Genomic DNA, 23,241 nt, shown 5'->3' with positions numbered 1-23,241 from the left:
ATATATACACATGGCTACAGATTACTACCATCATAACTTTTAACACATTCCCAAACTTATCTCCATTAAGGCAACAGCACCCACAGACTTAACAAAACACCAGGCAAAACATTTTCACCTTACAAATTCAAAATGAGGTTCCCCTCACTTTGGTTCCAGTGGAGACAGTTGGAGGCTTACACCTGCTTTGATCTTACATTGCCTCTGCCCCAGCACACACAAAAACCTCTATCGGTTATATCCAGCACATCTTATTGAATGTAAATTTTCATTGTATCACTAGCTTCTTTGAACTCCACCTCTTCTAACAATAAACCGCTTTCATAGTACCAATTTTATTAGTAATATAATCATATTGCCTGGTCTCTGCTAGCTAGGTGCTAGATGTCACCCCAATTCTTGATTGCTCTATTCAAAAAATGCAAATGCACTCTACCTCTCTTACATCTCAAAACTAGTACACATCAGAGCACCCAGACTAGCTGGCTTTAATCCAATTAAGACACACCCATAGACTGAACCGCTATTTTAAAAGAAAAACATTTTCCAATAATATTATATACATTAATAGCTTCATGACAGTGCATCCTTCAGACCAAAGTGATAGTCCGGCTCACACTCCCTGGCACATTACTGATGCCTGCACCTGAATGGTGTTTGTCATTGCTGCCAGAATGCCGGGGGCAGGCGTCACAAAGTTCCATCATTTTGTGTGTGTGCTCCGGGCCCCTTTAAGGTGGGGCTCGTCTCCATCTCTTCAGCATCCATGACCTGTGATGCTGTGGTCCTGATGGGGTCAGTTGCTGAAGGCGGAGAAAGGATCAGATGCTTCTAAAGTTCCATGGCTGCGTCTCTATGATATGACGCTGATGTCAGAGCGCTAGCGAGCTGCCCTTGGCCAGATAGGAGTCAGGCATTCTCAGAGGCTATGTGAAGATCTATGGAGTGTTCTTACTGCACGTTGTCATCATTCTCCTGCAATCGAGCGACTATTCGGGCCTCAACTGCGTCTCCATGACAGGAGCATTATCACAGGGAGTATGTGCACTGCCATTAGCCAGGCTGGAGTCAAACATTCATAGGTGCAATGTAACGACCTTATGGTGTCTCCTCACTGCATGTCATCATCATCCTTCACAAATCTAGCAGCTATGAGGTCCTCCTGAGTGCGCCTGTCTCGTCTGGTCAGTTCAAGGACCTCATCGCCATCATCATCGCCTTCGAGAACCTCCTCACCCTCATCACCGTCGACGTCCTCCTCATCAGAGGAGACCTTCAGCTCCTGCATCTCCTCAGCCAGCTCCTCTCCCCGTCACAGTGCCAGGTTGTACAGGGCGCAGCAGGCAACGATGATGTGTGACACCTTCTGTGGACTAAATTGCAGGGCTCCACCAGACCTGTCCAGGCGCCGGAACCTCATCTTCAGCATCCCGATGGTTTGCTCCACCAAGTTGCAAGTTGCAGCATGAGCCTGGTTATATCTTCACTTGCTGCAGTCTGAGGCTGCCACATGGGTGTCATCAGCCACATCCTCTGCAGGTAGCCCTTGTCCAAGAAGTCATCCCTGCAGCTTCTGTGGACACCTGGAAGATGTCAGGGTTCTGTGAATAACTGAGAATGTACAAGTCATGCATAGTCCCTAGAATGACCTGCAGGACATGTTTGTGGTGGTCATATACCAGCTGCACATTCAGCGAATGGAATCCCTTGCGGTTGACATAGTTGACTACATGTTGTGATGAAGATCTGAGTGCATCGTGAGTGCAGTCGATGGCACCCTGCACCTGTGGGAAACCTGAGATCTGGGCAAATCTAATCAATCTTTCAACCTGGCTGTCCTGGTCCTGGAGAAATTGCATTAGGTTGTGTGCCCTCCCAAAGATGGCATCCATGACCTCATGGGTGCATTTGTGGGTGGAGGCTTGTGAGATCTCACAGAGGTCATCTGTGGAGCCCTGAAAGGAACCACAGGCATAGAAACTGAGTGCTGCTGTCTCTTTTATGGCCACGGGCAGTGGATGTCCTCCATGTCCACGTGGTGCCAAATCCTGCAGTAGTTGGCTGATATGACCGACCAGTTCCCTAAACATGCGCAGTCTTCAGCGACACTGGTTCTCGGTCATCTGCAGGAATGAAAGGCAGCGTTTATAGACCCTGGGTCTAGCTAGGAGCCGGTCAGCCTGCTCACTGTGGTTCTTCAGCGGCATGTGCGGGAGCCCCAGCCGCCCCTTTTTCCAGAGGATGCCGTTCCTCCCTCTGTGCAGCCAGACGCCTCTGTCACCTTCTTCACCTTAATCTCTGTGCTCTGTAAGCCATGAGGGCTACAACTGATTCACCAGGCTCCATGCCCCTGATGTACTTCTCCTGTAGGATGAAAGAGAGAGACACGTGAGTTAGCATGGGTATACTAAGAACATCTCTTGGTTAATTCTGAAAGCCCCTCGATGCATCCCGGAGAGTGCTGGCCACCGCTTGGATGGACAGAGTTTAGTGCGCTGCATGGCAGCCCAAAACCCCACCCACCTCCGCCCCACTCCACCTGACCGATTGGCAGCAGCTTTGCCCATTGGACTGCATGCTGTGCTCTCAGCTCAGGCGCAGGCATTCTCCTAACCGGTGCTGCAAGGCTGCACTGTTAGCTTGAACCATGGGGAAGACTGGTCCAAACCAGGATGATGACTGTGCAAGGGGCTGTGAGTGTCTCCACCAGTGACTGCTCCATGGCCAGCTTTAGCAAGGAGATTGTACAACGTACCCAGTCATCCAACAGTTCTGCCATCCACTAAAATGCTCATTACTTTGCAGCCTGTGTCCGAGGGCTGAAAAGCTCTGGAGCACTTGTTGGCACTTTGATGCCCCTGTGCTGCTTGAGTGCGCAGATAAGTCAGAGGCCAAACTCCAATCATATCAATGTGACTGAGGCTGAACTGCCTCAGCTGCAGAGGAATGGTCATTCTATAAAAGCTGCCCCTAATGCGTGGCCACTTCCCTCACCCACCAGCCCCCCTCACACCATGTATCTTGTACGCTACCTTCAACCGCAGGGCAACCTTTGGTCCACACCCCACCAAGGTCATCTCAAATCGCAGGGCAGCTTTTGCCACCCACCCCAAAGTTGCCTGAACTGCAGGGCAGCCTTTCTCCTCCCCACTCCCAAAGTTGTCTCAACTGCAGGGTAACCTTTGTCATCACCTCAACGCGCATCAGCCTTGAAGTCCAATAGGACTCTCTCGCAAGCGCTCCGCAATAACACTGTGCACTCACCTCTGAGTTCACCTCAAAGTGCAGCCCACCAGTTGCGCGCCTTTTATACGCTGTTGTGAAACATACCAGCATGGTGGGTGACCCGGGGGATTGGGGGATGAGTCCGGCAGGTTGGCCTTATAATGATATGCTGATGTATTACAACGAGGTTCCCAATGTTCGATGGCAGGACAGGCAGCCCGCCATCGACAGGCTGAGCGGACAATCGCAAACTGGTTTCACGACATCGTGAAACTGATTTTTGGCCTTCTCGCCCTATTGTCCACTCATGCCACCGAACATGCCCAATGCCAGCAGGCACAGAAAATTCCGCCGCTGGAGTGGGACTTGAACCTGGAGCCTTGTGACTCAGAGGCTACCGAGTCACATTTGACACTAACCTAATACTTCCAGTAGTCGGAGTACAGGTGGTGCCAGGCTGATGAGTGTCACTATGAACCACTGAGTTGATCCCTTGTCCCATGTTAGCAAAACCTGAGATTAAGTTGCTGCAGGTTGCATGGGTCGCCGGCCCTGATTTCTTTCTGCCACATGTGCAGGCAGCTGTGGTTCTGCACAGCAAATGATTGGTAGAAAAGCCGTCCTTTGTTCAGTTAATAATGTGCAAGGATAATTCAATATGTGGGTATATCACACAACTTGCTGTCCAATGTTTGAACAGTAATTGGACAGCTGGGAGTAGGAAATGGATGGTGTCCCATGTCACCAGGAAACTACCCATATTTTACACTGATGCATTTTTGGTGGGTGGCTCGAGTGAGAGAGGAATTGTTTGCATTAAGCAGTTAAACCCTTCATCTAAAAATGCATTTGAGGTATATTTGTTCCACATGCCATTTTCCACTGCATTACATCCAGGACACTGATTGTAAGTGCGCCATTTGAAAAGTGGACTGCTGCAAGGTGAAAGTTTCATAACTGCTGGCAGAATATCTTGCAATCAGCTGTGCGATTCAGTAAGACCGCCTGGATGTTGATCAAATTAAACACTTTTTAATTTATACATGCATTGTTTTTTGTTTGATGCCATGTTGGCAATATAGATGCTATCAGTTATACCTTGTGCTTTTGGGAAAAAAACACCTTGTTTTAATATTGTTGTAATGTAGGGGAAGATTTAGAGGGAAAGATGGGGAAAGGATAGGGAATGGGACTGAGACTGGATAGTTCTTTAACAGAGCATGGACACCATGGGTTGAATGGCCTCCAACTGTGCTATACCATTCTCTGATTCCAGGGAAACACAGCAGATGATTTGTGTACAGCAAGCTCCCACATAAATAAACAACCAGCTGATCTGTTTTTGGTGGCACTGGTTGAAGGACAAATATTGGGCAGAAATTCCCCTACCGATTTTTGAATACTACATTGGGATCTTTTGTATCCACCTGAGAGGACAGATTACAATTTCATCCAAAAGACAGCACTTCCAACAATGGACCACTGTCTTAGAGCTGCACTAGTGTCAGATTGTGTGTTGAAATCTCAGGGGTTGGTTTGAAACTGTGACTTTTTGACTCAGAGGTGAGAGTGCTACAACTGAGTCAATGCTGACACCTTTTAACAGAGCTGAGGAGGAAGGGTGTGAGAAGGTGAAATGGTGTCTACCATACCCTGTGTTGAGAAGCCACAACTCTTTACCTTTGCAGAGTCTCTTACATGAGTCTTCTAACACTGAACTTGCAACTTTATTGTAATAGTCATCATGGAGTCACATGCTAATCAGAATAAGTCAAAAAGAGTTTAGCTACAGCAATAAAAATGCTTTACTGAAGCTAAAGAGTCCTATATGTCCTCCTTGTGGATGCGTTAGCACCTTATACAATACAAATGTGTATTAGCAGCTGAGAATATGTCCAACAATAATTTTACCTTTACTTTCTGCCGCAAGTACATTAAAGCATTTTTGTGGATAGCAGATGGAACGCAGCAAGTTGCAAGGTATAACTTCATTGAACAAAATCAACAGAACTTTGAGATTTAAATTACTCTCAAACTCACTGCCTATTTGTTACTTCTTATAACTAGGTTTTTGTTTTTGTTAACAATGTTCAATGTGTCAAAATGACAGTCACTTCAGTCCTAACCAGTTATGCCATATAAAATGATGTGGGTGCACTTCATGTGAGGCGAGCTCACAAAATAAAATACCAAGTGCAGGGCTAATTGCATAACATGACCCTCCTTTCCACCTGGTTATCGAGAAGGGGGATAGAGGAAGAAGTCAAGGCCTTCTGTCAGCTTAAATCAGTTAGTGCAGTAAAGAAGAGGACCTAATGCCCATGCAATCATAACCTCAAGGGAAACTGAGGGAAATACACAGAAGGTGATGTAAGGCCTCAAAACATTGGCAAATGGTGTGAAACTGCTCATGTAATGGGAAGAACACCTGTTTTTCTTCATAATTAATAACCTGTTAACTCAATCACATTCTCAGAACCCTTATATTTGAAAGACATTTAATCCCTTGATATTGTTATTGCATTGGCAATTAGATAGCAACATGCACATTTTAACACTTTTCCCTTAAAATCAAATCACAACCTAATATTTTGAACATTTGGCCAGCAATCACACATTACATATTCCAACATATTCTCTTGTTCCAAGATTTGATAAAAGTGATAGCAATAAAAATAATTCTGAATATCTGTTGCAGATTATGGGCTATAAGTAATACAAATAATGTTCACTTAGTTGCAAACAGAGCTACGATCCAACTCGGAAACTTAAAGCTGACATTAGATAGCAGCAACAAATCAATGTGCTGACAATATTGCCTAGTTCACAAGTATATACATGAGTCTCCTATTGAATGCATATATTTTGTTTTTGTAAATGAGATTAATAATAGCAATAATATTTCATCAGCAGAACTACAGTTCATTGAAATGTACTAAATTAATGCTGCAATTAATTCTAGCTCCATTTGAACACTGAGAAATATTCATGCAGTTGAGGGGATGTGGGGTGTGGGGTGTGGGCGGTGGTAGACATGGAAGTGGGGAGTGGGTGGATGGAAGTGGGGAGGGGGAAGAGGGGAGAGGGAGGAAGTGAAGGGGGAGGGAAGGGGATAAGAGGAGGGGAGAGGAGAGGGGAGGGGAGGGGAGAGGCAGGACGGAGGAGGGGGGAGAGGCGGGAGGAAGGGGAAAGGGGAAGGGAGGGAGAGGGGAGAGAGGGGAGGGAGAGGGGAAGGAGAGAGGGAAGGGAGGGGGAGGAGAGGTGGAGGTGAAGGTGAGAGGGGGCTGGGGGAGGGGACGGCAGAGGGGGAGGGAGTGGGAAGGGAGGGATGGACATGGGAGTGGTGGAGAGAGGGACATGGGAGAGATGGAGAGGGGAGAGGTGGAGGGAAGGGATGGAGGAGGGAGGGGGAGTGGAGAGGGAGCAGAGGGGATGGGGAGAGGGGTGAGGGAGGTGGAGTGGAGAGAGAGAGGGAGGGGTAGGGAAATGGAGGGTGGGTGGGTGGAGGATGGGAGGAAGGAGGGGAAGGGGAAAGGGAGGGGGGAGGATAGAGGGGGTAAGGGGGAGGGTGGGGTGGGAACTGGGGCATGGGCCAGAGCAATGGGTGGGCTTGGTAGTGAGGAGTAGGGATGTGGAGTTGGAAGGAGGGTTGGGGAGCGGGGCAGGGCGCATCAAGAGTAGGGCAGGGGAGTGGGAATTGTTGTGAGAGGAGTGCGAAGTGGGATGGGTTAGTGGGGCCTGATAGTGGTGCAAGGGTAGTGGGTGGGGAGTGAAGGGGATGGGAAAATGGTGTTGAGGGGGCAGTGGGGAGTAGGGTGAGGCGAGTCAAGGATGAGTGGGTGAGGGCAGAGTGAAGAAGTGGGGGAAGGGTGAAGTGGAGGGAGAGGGTGGCAGGAGGAAAATGGAGGGGGAGGGAGCACAAGATGGAGGGGGAATGGGGACTGGGAGGGATTAAGAAGGAAGGGGTAGGGGTGGTGAGAGGGGGAGGGGCAGAGAGGGGACTGGGAGAGTGAAGAGGGAGGGAGCAAGAAAAGGAGGGGAGGGTGAGAGAAGGGGCCAGAAGAGGGAAAGGGGGGGGGGGGGGGGGGCAGGGAGGAAGGGGGGAAGGAGGGAAGAGGGAGGGAAAAGGAAGGGAGGGGGGAGCAGAGCGAGGGGAGAGTAGGGAGCGTGAGGAAGGTGGGAGGGGGAAGAGGCAAGGGGAGGGGGAAGAGGAAGAACAAGGGGGAATGAGGGGGGGAAATATGGGGAGAGGGGAAAGGAAAGGAAAGAAGAGAGAGGGGTAGAAGAGGAGGGGAAGAGGAGGAGGGGCAGGCAGGGGTATGGAGGGGGGAGAGAAGGTGCAAGAGGGGAGAGGGAGGGGTGGAGGAAGATTTTTTTTATTCATTAACGGGATGTGGGCTTCGCTGGCTGGGCCAGCATTTATTGCCCATTCCTAGTTGCCCTTGGGAAGGTAGTGGTGAGCTGCCTTCTTGAACCACTGCAGTCCATGTGATGTAGGTACACCCACAGCGCTGTTAGGAAGGGAGTTCCAGGATTTTGACCCAGTGACACTGAAGGAATGGCGATATATTTCCAAGTCAGGATGGTGAGTGACATGGAGAGGAAGTTCCAGGTGGTGGTGTTCCCATCTAGCTGCTGCCCTTGTCCTTCTAGATGGTAGTGGTCGTGGGTTTGGAAAGTGCTGTCGAAGGAGCCTTGGTGAATTCCTGCTGTGCGTCTTGTGGATAGTATGCACTGCTGCTACTGTGCATCGGTGGTGGAGGGAATGGATGTTTGTGGATGTGGTGCCAATCAAGTGGGCTGCTTTGTCCTGGATGGTGTCAAGCTTCTTGAGTGTTGTGGGAGCTGTACTCATCCAGGCAAGTGGGGAGTATTCCATCACACTCATGACTCCCAGCCTTGTAGATGATGGACAGGCTTTGGGGAGTCAGGAGTTGAGTTACTCGCTGTATGATTCCTAGCCTCTGACCTGCTCTTGTAGCCACAGCATTTATATGGCTAGTCTAGTTCATTTTCTGGTCAATGGTAACCCCCAGGATGTTGGATAGTGGGGTTTCAGTGATGATAATGCCATTGAATGTCTTGGGGCAATTGTTGGATTCTCTCTTGTTGAAGATGGTCATTGCCTGACACTTGTGTGGTGTGAATTTTACTTGCCACTTGTCAGTTCAAACCTGGATATTGTCCAGGTAATGCTGCATTTGGACATGGACTGCTTCAGTATCTGAAGAGTCGCAAATGGTGCTGAACATTGTGCAATCATCAGCGAACATCCCCACTTCTGACCTTATGATGGAAGGAAGGTCATTGATGAAGCAGCTGAAGCTGATTGGGCCTAGGGCACTACCCTGAAGAACTCGTGCAGTGATGTCCTGGAGCTGACCTCCAACAACGACAACCATCTTCCTTTGTGCTAGGAATGACTCCAACCAGCAGAGAGCTTTCCCCCCTGATTTACATTGACTCCAGTTTTGCTAGGGCTCCTTGATGCCACTTGGTCAAACGCTGCCTTGCTGTCAAGGGCAGTCACTCTCACCTCACCTCGGGAATCCAGCTCTTTTGTCCATGTTTGAACCAAAGCTGTAATGAGGTCAGGAGCTGAGCAGCCCTGGTGGAACCCAAACTAGGTGTCAGTGAGCAGGATTTGCTAAGCAAGTGCCGCTTGACAGCATTATTGATGACCTCTCGCATCACTTTACTGATGATCGAGAGTACATTGATGGGGCGGTAATTGGCCGGGTTGGATTTGTCCTGCTTTTTGTGTACAGGACATACCTGGGCAATTTTCCACATAGCCGGGTAGACGGTAGTGTTTTAGCTGTACTGGAACAGCTTGGCTAGGGGCACGGCAAGTTCTGGTGCACAAGTCTTCAGTACTATTGCCGGAATATTGTCAGGGCCCATAGCCTTTGCAGTATTCGGTGCCTTCAGCCATTTCTTGATATCATGTGGAGTGAATCGAATTGGGTGAAGACTGGCATCTGTGATGCTGGGGACCTCCGGAGAGGCCAAGATGGATCATCCACTCTGGCTGAAGATTGTTGCAAATCCTTCAGCCTTAACTTTTGTGCTGCTGTGCTGGGCTCCTCCATCATTGAGGATGGGGATATTTGTGGAGCCTCCTCCTCCAGTGATCCGTTGGTTGTAGGATCGCTTAGCCCTGTCTATCACTTGCTGCTTATGCTGTTTGGCACGTAAATAGTCCTGTGTTATAGCTTCACCAGGTTGACATCTCATTTTTAGGTATGCCTGGTGCTGCTCCTGGCATGCCCTCCTGCACTTTTCATTGAACCATGTTGATCCCCTGGCTTGATAGTAATGGTGGAGTGGGGGATATTCTAGACCATGAGGTTACAGATTGTGTTCGAATACAACTCTGCTGCTGCTGATGGCCCACAGCGCCTCATGAATGCCCAGTCTTGAGATGCTAGATTGGTTCAAAATCTATCTCATTTAGCATGGTGGTAGTGCCACACAACATGATGAACAGCATCCTCAATGTGAAGGCGGGACTTCGTCTCCACAATGACTGTGTGGTCGTCACTCCTACCGATACCATGTCATGGACAGATGCATCTGTGGCAGGCAGGTTGGTGAGGATGAGGTCAATTATGTTTTTCCCTCTTGTTGGTTCCCTCACCACCTGCCGCAGACCCAGTCTAGCAGCTATGTCATTTAGGACTCAGCCAGCTCGGTCAGTAGTGGTGCTACCAGGGCACTCTTGGTGATGGACATTGAAGTCCCCCACCCAGAGTACATTCTGTGTCCTTGCTGCCTGCAGTGCTTCCTCCATTTGGTGTTCAACATGAAAGAGCACTGATTCATCATCTAAGAGAAGGTGGTATGTGGTAATCAGCAGGAGGTTTCCTTGCCCATGTTTGACCTGATGCCATGAGACTTCATGGGGTCCAGAGTCGATGTGGAGGACTCCCAGGGCAACTCCCTCCTGACTGTATACCACTGTGCCACCATCTCTGCCAGGTTTGTCCTGCCGATGGGACATGGCATACCAGGGATGGTGATGGTGGTGTCTGGGACATTATCTATAAGATATGATTCCGTGAGGATGACTATGTCAGGCTGCTGCTTGACTAGCCTGTGAGACAGCTCTCCCAATTTTGGCACTAGCCCCCAGATGTTAGTAAGGAGGACTTTGCAGGGTTGACAGGACTGAGATTGCCGTTGTCGTTTCCGGTGCCTCGGTCAATGCCAGGTGGTCCGTCCAGTTTCATTCCTTTTTTGTGGATTTGTAGTGGTTTGTTACACCTGAATGGCTTGCTAGGCCATTTCAGAGGGCAGTTGAGAGTCAACCAGATTGCTGTGGAGTCATGTGTAGGCCAGACCTGGTAAAGACGTCAGATTTCCTTCCGTAAAGGACATTAGTGAAGTGGGAGAGGGGAGAATGGGGAGGGAAAGGGAGGGGTTTGGGGGAGGGAGGAGGAGGGAAATGGTGGGTGGGAGTGAGAAGGGGAGGGAGTGGTGGAGTAGGATGTAGGAGGAGGGGGGAGGGAGGGGGAGGAGGAAGAGGGAGGAAGAGGGACAGGCGTTCATTTCAATATCAAAAATTTGTGGAGGATGAATTAAATTACGCTGCAACAAACATAGCGGTGAATCAGAAACTGCACAGTCAAAGACCAATCTATTGATCCAATCAATTTTAGTTTTTAAATAATTCTGATTACCGTTACAAATATGAAGTTTAAGAAATGTTTTGGGACTGTCCCTTTACTTTAGGCTAAATTGGAGGAATGAGTGGGGTTATGTGACCTATCTGAATCCTGTCCGACAAGAAATTTGTGTGGGTTGGTTGTTAAAAGTTATAATAGGGCCCACGTTGTTTTACTAGGGTGAAGGTCTTGATGGTCACACTTGTCACAATGGTGAGGGCATCTGTGCTGTCTTTCGGTAGACTGTTACTCTCCAAGTCTCACAGGGAGGTGTTAGGAATGTCAGGTGTTATAAACTGTTATACTTTAAACTGCCTATTTAATTTCAATATAGTTGGGGATAACTAATTAGCATTTCTACCTGGATACAAGACCCATGTGATTCAGTGATTCATATTGCCATGGAGATGGGCTTTGAGAGGGGAACTGTCCATAGGAAACCACTTTAGGATCAGGCTTTAGGTTTTCTGAAGATATTCCTGAACGTCACAGGCACGGTCAGTATGCAAGAATTAAGAGAGAGAGAGAGAGAGCAGAGGGATAGAGACAGCCAGTCTCTGTTCACCACACAGAATAATGATTGGAGCTTGTGCTGGGGTTGAAGAAACCAAATTTGTGAGGATTTAGATTGACTGGGAGATTCGACTAGCTTTGGCTACAGAGAGGAATCTTCAGGTTAACCCACACTGTGAAAGTCAGCTTGGGCATTAGAGGTTATCGGGCTGGAAAAGGAAAAAGGAAATAAGCCATCAGATGCTGAGAGTAGTTTTGGACTGGTTCCTGGAGAGTAAAGTGTTCACTAAAGGGACAGAGTAAAGTATAAATATGGGAGAGGGATTTTTGATTGTTTTGAAAGTTAAATAGAGAGACTTTTCTGTAGTTAAAAGTATAAGTTGCCTACTGGAATAGTGTTTAGTTATTGTTGCTTTAGTTTGTTTGTTACAGTACAAGCCTTAAAACCTGAAATCTTGTTATGTAATCCTTCCAGTCAGTCACTTGAAATTTAAATATCTTTTTAAATGTTATCGGTTTCTACAGGACTCGTAACGTTGACATTAATTTTCCACACAACCTGATCTATGACTAGCTTTATAGCTAGAAGGATGCTTACTAATGACATATGATAATATGAATGTTCTCTCAAATTTAACTGGGTAAATTACTACAAACATCTTTTGAGATTTGTTTTATTATTTAAGGTAAATCCCTGTAACAAAACATGTTGATGCATTGGTTTTCATTTTCCAAAATTCCCTAGATTCGTGGAAGGTTCCATTAGATTGGAAAATAGCAAATTTTTACTTAAAAAGGGAGACAAAAAGCAGGAAGCTATAGGTCAGTTAGCCTACCATCTTTCACAGGGAAAATGTTTGAAGCTATTATTTAAGATGTTATAGGGGGGCATTTAGAAAAATTTGCGGCAATCAGGCAGAGTCAACATGGTTTTATAAAAGGGAAATCATGTTTAACCAATTTATTGGAGTTATTTGAAAGAGTCATATGTGCTGTGGATAAAGGGGAACTGGCGGATGTACTGTATTTAGATTTCCAGAAGGTATTTGATAAAGTGCCACATCAAAGGTTATTGCAGAAAATATAAGCTCTTGGTGTAAGGGGTAACATATTGGCATGGATAGAAGATTGGCTTACTAACATGAAGCAAAGAATTTGCATAAATGGGTCTTTTCCTGGTTGGCGGCATGTGACAAGTGGTGTGCCATAGGGATCAGTTCTGAGGCCTCAACTTTTTACGATATATATAAATGGCTTGGATGAAAGGACCAAAGGAATGGTTGCTAAATTTGTTGATGACACAAAGATAGGTAGGAAAGTAAATTGCGAAGAGGATGTAAGGAGGTTACAAAGTGACATAGGTAGGTTAAGTGAATGGGCAAAGATCTGGCAAATGGAGTATAATGTGGACAAACCTGAAATGGTTCATCTTGGCAGGAAGAATAAAGAAGCTTATTATCTAAATGATGAGAGATTGCTGAGCTCTGAAATTCAGTGATCTAGGTGTCCTAATGCATTAATCACAAAAGGTTAGTATGCAGGTACAAAAGGTAATTAGGAAAGCTAATAGAATGTTAACATTTGTTGCGAGGGGAATTGATTACAAAGGTAGGGAAGTTTTTCTTCAGTTGTACAGGGCACTGGTGAGACCACATCTGGAGTACTGTGCACAATACTAGTCTCCTTATTTAAAGAAAGATGTAAATGCCTTGGGAGCAGTTCAGAGAGGGTTTACTAGACTAATGCCAGGAATGGGCAGGTTGTCTTATGAGGAAATGTTGGACAGATTAGGCTTCTATCTACTGGAATTCAGAAGAGGAAGAGGCGACTTAATTGAAACCTTTAAGATCCTGAGGGGTCTTGACAAGGTGGACGTAGCGAGGATGTTTCCTATGATGGGAGAGTCTAGAAGTAGGGGTCACTATTTAAAAATAAGGGGTTGCCCATTTAAAACAGAGATGAGGAAAAACATTTTCTCTCAGAGGGTTGTGAGTCTTTGGAACTTTCTTCCTCAAAAGGTGGTGGAAGCAGGGTCTTTGAATATTTTTAAGACAGAGCTAGATAGATTCTTGATTAACAAAGGTTATCTGGGGTAGACAGGAATGTGGGGTTGAGGTTACATTCAGATCAGCCATGATCTTATTAAATGGCAGAGCAGACTCAAGGGACTGAGTGGCCTACTCCTGCTCCTAATTCATATGTTCATAAGTAACATTGTCTATCATGATTCTTAATAAATCAATTTGTTTTTCGGTGTGTTTTTAAGAGGTAACAGGACATTATGGGAAGATTTTGCTACATCATTAAATAAATGGAATAGAAAGAAGAAAGGAATGCATTATTTATATAGTACTATTCACGACCTCATGACGTCTCAAATTGCTTTTCGCTAATTAAGTACTTTTTTGAAGGCTAATCACTGTTGTCATGCAGGAAACGCGGCAGCCAATAAGCACACAGTAAGCTGCCACAAACAGCAATGTGTTAATGGACAGATAATATTTTTAAGTGACACTGTTTGAGGGATAAATATTGACCAGGGTAGAAGGGAGAACTTTCTTGCTCTTCTTCAAAATGAGCATTGAATCTTTTACATCGACCTAAAAGGGCAGATGGGGACCTTAACGTCTCATCCGAAAGACTGTAACTCAATAATGTACTGAAGTGGGATTTTAACCCAACGTTCTGGCTCAGAGACAAGAATGCTAATATCAGGCAAAGGATGAAATATGGGGATATTCAAGTGCCTGCTATTCGGCTATTATTCTGTTCTACCTTATTGAGATAAATATTAGCTTCCTCAGGGAAACACTCTATGCTGGTCTACACAACGTAAACCAGGTTATGATTTCTGTTTACTTGGATAAGTGTATTGCGAAAGTCAGGAACATAACTATACATTGTGGTCCATTCGAATCTAGGAATGCCATGAATTATCATCTGGATGTCATTAATATTTAGAATTTGGCACACCTGTAGGAAAGGATCTACTGGTGTGATTTATTTGTTATGTTGGTAATATTGAAGCTGAACTCAATAGCAATCAAGTAATAGGAAATATTCCATTACACTAATGCTTATTACAAATGGAATGATTATGGTGTCAAATTATGTACCTCAATCAGGGTGATTTGATAGCTGATAATTTGAACTCTGTGCTCCTGCAGACAGAAGTGGTAATTGTGATCCCATTTATGAAGATGAGTTTGGAGTTTACCTTCAGATTGACCTTGTGTGCCATGGCTGTAGCACCACTATTTTTTAGTCAGCAGTGTGACAGCAGTGTGAACACTGGCTTAAGTGTAGCAAATTCAATGATCCCCATTGATATTGGAGGGAGTAGCTATGATAATTTCCTTATATGCTGTTTTTGGTGATGGGTAACAGCAGAGTGGTGCGAAAGACCCAGGAAATTATGTGAACTAAGTAGTGGCAGAAGTCATTCATGCCATAATTCTTGGAACTTCTGAGCTAGGAGAATGGAATATGCCACAAATGGACCAATATTATGCCACAAGCTTTCAAAAATGTCCAAGCCAAGATTTTAAAATTTAAATTTCTCTAAATTTATCATATGGCTTTAAACACTTTAATGGGTTCAGAGTTCTTTGGTACCAAATTGTTCCCCTTTCCCATAACTTCTTTCTCTGAGTGCTACTACTCCTGTTGGCAGACACAACTCTTCTTTTAACTGTTGCTCCAAATGGGTTGGCCTGCTGTCACTTATAATTTGTCAAAGTTGCCTGCCTTTATGCGAGGATCTTCCCCAAAGCTTGGCCCATTGCTCACTCTTGCAGCTCCCACATCAGATTGTTGGCTCCTTGGTGATTGTCCTTGATGACCATGATACCACTTCCCATTGTCCTATGGCTTCATTGAAAACTATATTGGAGATTGTGGACAAAAATCCAATAAGGCCCATTAATGGGCACAGAGATCATGATATGCAATTACCCCATGCATGTTCAAGGTGACGTAGGCAGCACACATTTTGGATTGTCTGCTATTATGACCGCTAGACTTTATAAGATGGTTATGTTTTAAACTGTCTCTTTTAATTTAAAGCATAATAGAATACTCAGGAATGGGGCATGGTGTGAAACTGTACTGACCTCTGCCTGGTGGTAGGCCTATGTATCTGGTTTGCCACAGGGACAGGAAGACCAGGTCAAGCCCTATTGAAATTCAGGTGTAAGCTTTAACACCTGGACACAAAGGGAGAAGGCAGCTATTCTTGCTGCATGCAGACTCACAGGGCAGAATTTTCCATGCCCGCTGGCATCGGGCATGGTCGGTGGCATGAGTGGACAATATGGCATGATCAGTTTTACGACAGTGGGAAACCTCTTCACGATCATCCGTTCAGCCCGCCAATGGCGGGCCGCGTTTCCCACCATCGGACGTCGGGAACCTCACTGTAATACATTAACATATCATTATCAGGCCAGCCTGCAGAAATTGTCCCCTGCTGCTGGAACGTCTGTCCACGTCAGAGGGAAAGCACGCTGATGTGTTTCACCACAGCACATAAAAGGCATGCACTTGGCAGCACGCACTATGAGGGGAACTCAGAGGTGAGTACACAGCAATGTGCAGCACTCACCAGGGTCGCCTGTTGGACTTCAAGATTCAGGGGCATCGGGGGTTGGGGTTAAGGGCAGCCCTGCCACTGAATATAGCGCACAAGCTTTCGGGGTGGGGGGGGTAGGGTGGCGAGGGAAGTGGCCACGCATTAGGGAAACCTGTATAAAGTGACCATTCCTCTGCAACTGAGACAGTTCAAGCGCAGCCACATTGATACGATTGGGGTCAGGCTCCTAGCTTATCTGCCCACTCAAGAAACACAGAGGCATCAAAGTGCTACCAAGTGCTCCAGGGCTTCCCCCCGCCTGCACCTGCACCCACCCCAACCCCCCCAACCCCCCGGCAGAAATTGCAAATTCATGAGCATTGTAGTGGACTGCAGAACAGTTGGATGACTGCACATGTTATACAATCTCCTTGCTAAAGCTGGCCATGAAGCAGTCACTGGTGGAGTCACTCACAGCCCCTTGCAATGTCCGCATCCCGATTTGGACCAGTCTTCCCCATGGTTCAAGCCAACAGTGCAGCTTTGCAGTGCGGGTGTGGAGATTGCCTGCGCCTGAGCTGAGAGCACAGCATGCAGTCCAGTGGGCAAAGCTGCTGCCAATCGGTCAGGTGGAATGGGGCGGAGGTAGGTGGGGTTTTGGGCAGACATGCAGCGCGCTAATCTCTGACCATCCAGAGATCCAGGTGGCCAGCACACCCTGGATGCATTAAGGGGCCTTCAGGCTTAACCAAGAGAGGTTCTTAATATACCCATGCTAACCCACGTGTCTCTCTCTTTCATCCTACAGGAGGAATACATCAGGAGCATGGAGCCTGGTGAATTAGCTGTATGCGCCGTGGTGTACAGAGACCAGAGATGAAGGAGAAGAAGGCAACAGAGGCACCTGGCTGTGCAGAGGGAGGAGCAGCATCCTTTGGAAGAAGGGGCGGCTGGGGCTCCCGCACACGCTGCTGAAGAGCCACAGTGAACCGTTACTGGTTGGCTCCTAGCTAGACCCAGAGTCTATAGACGCCGCCTTTCGTTCCTGCAGATGACCAAGAACCAGTATCGCCAAAGACTGCGCACGTCTAGGGAATTGTTTGGTCACATTTGCCAACTGCTGCAGGATTTGGCGCCACAGGGATATAGAGAGAATCCACTGCCAGTGGCTGTGAAAGTGACTGCTGTGCTCAATTTCCTGCCAATTGCTCCTTCCAGGGTTCCACAGGACACCTCTGTGAGATCTCAGAAGCCTCCACCCACAAATGCATCCATGAGGTCACGGATGCCATCTTCGCATGGGCACACAACTTTGTGCGTTTTGCCTGGGACCAGGACAGCCAGGATGAAAGAACGATTGTATTCGCCCAGATCTTAGGTTTCCCACAGGTGCAGGGTACTATCGACTGCACTCACGATGCACTCAGATCTTCGTCGCAACACACGGTCAACTACATCAACCACAACAGGTTTCATTCGCTGAATGTGCAGCTAGTGTGCAACCACCAGAAACGCATCCTGCAGGTGTGCACACAGTTTCCAGGGCATGTGCATGACGCCTACATCCTCAGTTGGTCACAGATCCCTGGAGTCTTCCAGAAGTCACAGGGATGGCTCCTCAGGGACAAAAGCTACCCGCAGGGGCTGTGTCTGCTGACACCCATGCAGCAGCCTCAGGCTGCAGCAGAGCGAAACCATAATGTGGCTTATGCTGCAACTCGCAACTTGGTGAACCAGGCGATTGGGATGTTGAAGATGAGGTTCCGGTGCCTGGTCTGGTCTGGTGGAGCCCTGCAATACAGCCCACAGAGGGTGTCACGCATCGTTGTTGTCTGCTGTGCCCTTTACATCCTAGCAGTCCAACGGGGAGATGAGCTGGCTGAGGAGGAGCTGCACGTCTCCCCCAATGAGGAGGATGCTGACGGGGATGAGGGTGAGGAGGTCCTCGGAGACGATGATGAAAAGAATGAGGCTGTCGCACTGGCCAGATAAGGCAGGCACGCTCGGGAGGCCCTCATAGCTGCTAGATTTGTGGAGGATAATGACGACCTGCAGTGAGGTGACCCCATAGATCCTCACAGCAGACCTGTGAACGTTTGATTCCAGTCTGGCTTATCGCAGCGCGAATACTCTCTGTGAGAAGGCTCCTGTCATGAAGACACAGTAGGGGCCCTAATAGTCCCTCGATTGCAGGAGGATGGTGGCACCAAGCAATGAGGACACTCCACAAATCTTCACATAGCCTCTGAGAATGTCTGATTCCTGTCTGGCCGAGGGCAGCTAGCTTGTGCTCTGTGATCAGGGTCATATCATAGAGACTCAGCCGCAAAACATTAGATGCATCTGATCCTTTGTCCACCTTCAGCAGCTGAGCCCTTTAGGAGCACAGGGTCACTGGTCACAGATGCTGAAGAGATGGGGGCCAGCCCCACCTTAAAGATGCTAAGAGCACACCAAGAGAATGCGAGAACTCTGTGTGGTCTGCCCACTACATTCTGGCAGCAATGACAAGCATCGCCAAGGTGCAGGCATCAATAATATTTCCAGTGAGTGTGAGGCCAGACCATCACTTTGGTCTGAAGACTGTACAAAGCACAGGGAAGAGGCCCTGCACTGAGGCACCTGCCTTTATCTTGTGCAGAAAGGTTTCACATCTGAGTGACAAAAACATTGCTCATCAGAACAAGGAACCATAGGCAGGGAGACATTATTGAGAGTTTATTGACAATAGTGAACAGTACGTACAAATGATTAACACCCCTCCCCTGGAATTTGTCACAAAAATCTAGAGAATACACATTGACTCCTTCTGGGACAAAAGGCTGCACTGGGTCACTGTTGAGGTTCTGAGTCTCCTGCTTTGGGAGGGCGGTCAAGCGCTGGCTTGCCTACACACCCAGGTGGCGACCTTCCGTCTTCAGGCCCTGCAACGATACCTTTACGTTGAGCCCCCTCCGAGATGCTGTGCCCTGGCAACGTATTCCTTCCACCAGGTGTACGGCCTGAATTATGATGTGCAGCTCCTGTTTATAGACCTGAGGGGCCTTCGTGGCTCCTTGCAGGCGTTGCCCGTCTTTTACCAGGACCTGATCAAAGTCTGGAACATGGTTGCCTCGCGACGCAGCTCTCCCCTGTCAGGAGTGGCAGCTATCATCAGAGAGCTGCTGCTCAGGAATCCGCCCCTCCATCCTTTTCAGTGGCTGGCGGAGAGGAGGGCTGTGGTTGCCGTGGTGACCAGGATCGGGGACGTGCTGGGTGGCAGAGGAATGAGCTGGATGCTGTCACAGGAGTTAGTGCATCGTGCGTCCGTAGATGTCCGGCTCGCGGCCGATGCCATTCAAGACCTTAGGATGGTCATGCTCAGCCCCAACCTCATTCTGGGCCTCGAGGTGGCCCAGGTGCACAGTGGTCTTCCGTCTGAGCGTACCCCTGTTCGGACGGAATTCCACATTGGCCCCAAGCTCCGAACCCTCCCCTGGGAGCCAGTGCCCCGCAACCTGAGTCGCCTCACAGAAATGCCCTCCGTGTCCTTTAGCACCGCGTGGAGTCCAGGCTAGCTGGGGTTGCCTGGTGAAGGGCAACTAATCCAGCTTCTGTTTGCCAGGCGGTCCTGGCTGCCTGGTGAAGACGTCACCCTCCCCTATCCAAAGAGCTACCTGACCCCTCACAAACCGCAGCCCCCCCAAACTCCCCACCTCTGGCACACCTCCACCTTGTGCCTTTTCTGCTTCCTCCTGTGCCCTCCTCTCTCCCTGCCTCTCCCTTTCTCTCTCTTGAACGCCTGGCGGGGGAGATTCTTTCCAACACTTTGTCTCCCCCTACTTTCCCATTGTGCAAAACCTTTTCTGGGGGTGGGTGTAGCTTGACTGCCCCATGGCAGCACCTTTGTCACTGGCGGCAGGGCCTTTCAAGGCCACCTATGCAGGGGCAATGGCCTCCTCAGCTCCTGCTGCTGCTCCTGCGGCCCCGTCACCATTCTGGCTGCTGATGAAACAACTCAGGGTAAAAAGCTACACCCACCCCAACATGACCATCAAGGCGAGCGTCACGGCTATGGCTGAGGTCATCAGCCCCTCGGCCATAGCCGCCGCCTCGAAAATGTACGGCAAGGCCATTATTTTCCTGAGGATTGAGTGGGCGGTGCATCTGGCCCTCGAAAAGGGGCTCACTGTGGGCGGGACCTTCCTGGTGGTGGACCCTTTGGAGGCCACTGCCCAAAGGCTCATTATTTCCAATGTCCCACCCTTTGTCCCCAGTCAACAGGGGGAGGTCAGGTCAGGGGTTGCACCGATCCCGCTCAGCCTCAAGGACGCGGCCCTCCACCACGTCTACTCCTTCTGGCATCAGGTATTCATCCACCTGGCCCGTGAGGAGTGCATGGAGGGGGCCTTTGGTATTGAGTATCAGGGGGCTGCCTACCGGGTCTTCTGGGCTGCGGATGGCATGCAGTGCCATGCCTGCAAGGAGCTGGGGCATGTCCGTAAGAACTGCCCCGCCTCCAAGGCCGCCAGCAACATCCAGGCGGCCACGGCTGGCACCGCCGCTCCTCCCCCTGCCACCACTCCATCTCCCTCCCCACAAGGAGGTGCCGCCGGCAGCCACCACCATCTCAGTTGCCGGTGAGGTGGGAGGAGAGCCCCCGCGCTGCAAGAAGGTGCGGAGGAAGACCCACCACCTAGGGGCGGCCCCCGAGACCAGCATGTTATACACTTCCATCATTACATCCTTGCTTTTGTATTCAATACCTTGTCCTTGCACTTCCTCAGCCCCTCTCAATGAATTCCAGTTTATCGAGTATTCCTTTGCTTTGTTTGCCCTCCCCAAATGCATTACCTCACACTTTTCCAGATTGAATTCCATTTGCCACTTTTCCACCCACTCAACCAAACCACTGATATCATTCTGGAGTCGACAGCTATCCTTTCCACTGTTAACTACACGGCCAATTTTGTGTCATCTTCAAATTTCCCAATCATGCCTCCCACATTTAAGTCTAAATCATTAATATATACAACAAACAGCAAGGACCCCAACACTGAGCCCTGTGGAACACCACTAGAAACCGTTTTCCATTCGCGAAATCATCCATCGACTATTACCCTTTGTTTCCTGTCACTGGGCCAATTTTGGATCCAACCTGCCACCTTCGCCTGTATCCCATGAGATCTCACTTTCCTGACCAGTCTGCCATGTGGAACCTTGTCAAATCCCTCACTGAAATCCATGTAGACAACATCCACTACACTACCTGGGTATGTCCTGTCCACAAAAAGCAAGACAAATCCAACCCAGCCAATTACCACTCCATCAGTGTAGTCTCAATCATCAGCAAAGTAATGGAAGATGTCATCAACAGTGCTATCAAGAAACACTTGCTCAACAATAACCTACGCATTGACACTCAGTTTGGGTTCCACCAGGGTCACTCGGCTCCTGACCTCATTACAGCCATGGTCCAAACATGGACAAAAGAGTCAAACTCAAGGGGTGAGGTGAGAGTGATTTCCTTTGATATCAAGGCAGCACTTGACCAACTTTGGTATCAAGGAGACCTAGCAAAACTGGAGTCAATAGGAATCAGGGGGAAAACTCTCCACTGGTTGGAGTCATACCTAGCACAAAGGAATGTGGCTGTGGTTATTGGAGGTCAATCATCTCAGCCCCAGGACATCACTGCAGGAGTTCCTCAGGGTAGTGTCCTCAGCCCAACCATTTCCAGCTGCTTCATCAATGACCTTTTCTCCATCATTAGGTCAGAAGTGGGCATGTTTGCTGATGATTGCATAATTCACAACTCCTCAGATACTAAAGCAGTCCATGCTCATAGGCAGCAGATAAAATTATGTTAGAAGCAGTTTAGAGAAGGTTCACGCGACTCATTCTGGGATGAGGAACTTACCTTATGAAGACAGGTTAAACAGATTGGGCCTATACCCATTGGACTTTAGAAGAGTGAGAGGTGGTCTTATTTAAACATATAAGATGCTGAGGGAATTTGACAGAGTGGATACTGGGAAGATGTTTCCTCTTGTGGGAGAAACTAGAACCAGGGGACACAGTTTAAGAATAAGAGATCTACTGTTTAAGACGGAGATAAGGAGAAATCTTTTGTCTCAAAGTGTCATTAGTATGTAGAATTCTCTTCCCCAGAAGGCAGTGGAGGTTGGGTCATTGAATTTATTCAATGCAGAGTTAAACAGGTTTTTGATAGATAAGGGAGTCAAGGGTTATGTGGGGCCAGACAGCAAAGTGGAATTGAGGCCACAACCAGATCAGCCATGGCCTCATTGAATGGCAGAGCAGGCTCAAAGGGCTGAATCGCCTACTCTTGCTCCTAAGTCCTATGTTCCTACGTACCTGGACAACATTTCAGGCTTGGGCTGATAAATGGCAAGTAACATTGCCTAGCACTAGTGTGACAAAAACTGACTATCTCCAATATAAGAGAATCCATTATCTCCCCTTGACATTCAATGGCATTATCATTACTGAAATCCCCACTAACAACATCAAGGGAGTTACCATTAACCAGAAACTGAACTGGGCCAGCCATATGTAATAGAGCTAACACCTCACACCATATTTTTATGAAACATATTTCATGGCTACTTCCTAAAATAAAAAAAAACTGGACAAAGACTCTAAGAAGGCTGAAGCTATGTGTGCCATTTTCCATTTAGCAAGTAGCAGCTGAGAAAAAAAAGCTCTGTCCATGTTTGAATACATGCACCACACCCTGCTGCTCACCAACCACCCTCCTAACACCTCATCTACACTGTTTCTACTGGAACTTCTGCACCAGCACCCTACAAGACTAATTCATCTCTGCATGCCTATCTCATCATGGACGTCATCTATAATGGAAAAGTGAATTATCTAGCATCAATCTTCAACCCACCAACCTCTGTGAAGGAATACACCATTGGACTTTGATTCTGGACTCTGGACTCACGCAAAACAATAGTTCTTTTTCTGTGGTCTTTGCCTTGTAAATTATTCTTTCCCAATCCCTATTTTATTGTATGAATGTACCCGGGGACTATGTAGTGAGACCAACCCCCCTCTTGCGTTTTGAGTGTGTATGAGTAAATTACCCCTCTGGAGTTTACCCTACCTCGAGTTTGCTGCGGGGTTATTAACTGAAATTGGATCACGCCAAAATTAAGGGGTCAGAAAATAAACCACTACTTATTAGGGGGGAATCAAAATCAAAACACCCTTCTGTTTATGGACAGGTGGTGAGAGGAGAAATCAGGGCTGTTTAAA

This window comes from Cetorhinus maximus, chromosome 9 (assembly GCF_964194155.1).
Source record: "Cetorhinus maximus chromosome 9, sCetMax3.hap1.1, whole genome shotgun sequence".
In the NCBI taxonomy this organism is placed as follows: Eukaryota; Metazoa; Chordata; class Chondrichthyes; order Lamniformes; family Cetorhinidae; genus Cetorhinus; species Cetorhinus maximus.
This window is presented reverse-complemented; position numbering follows the sequence as displayed.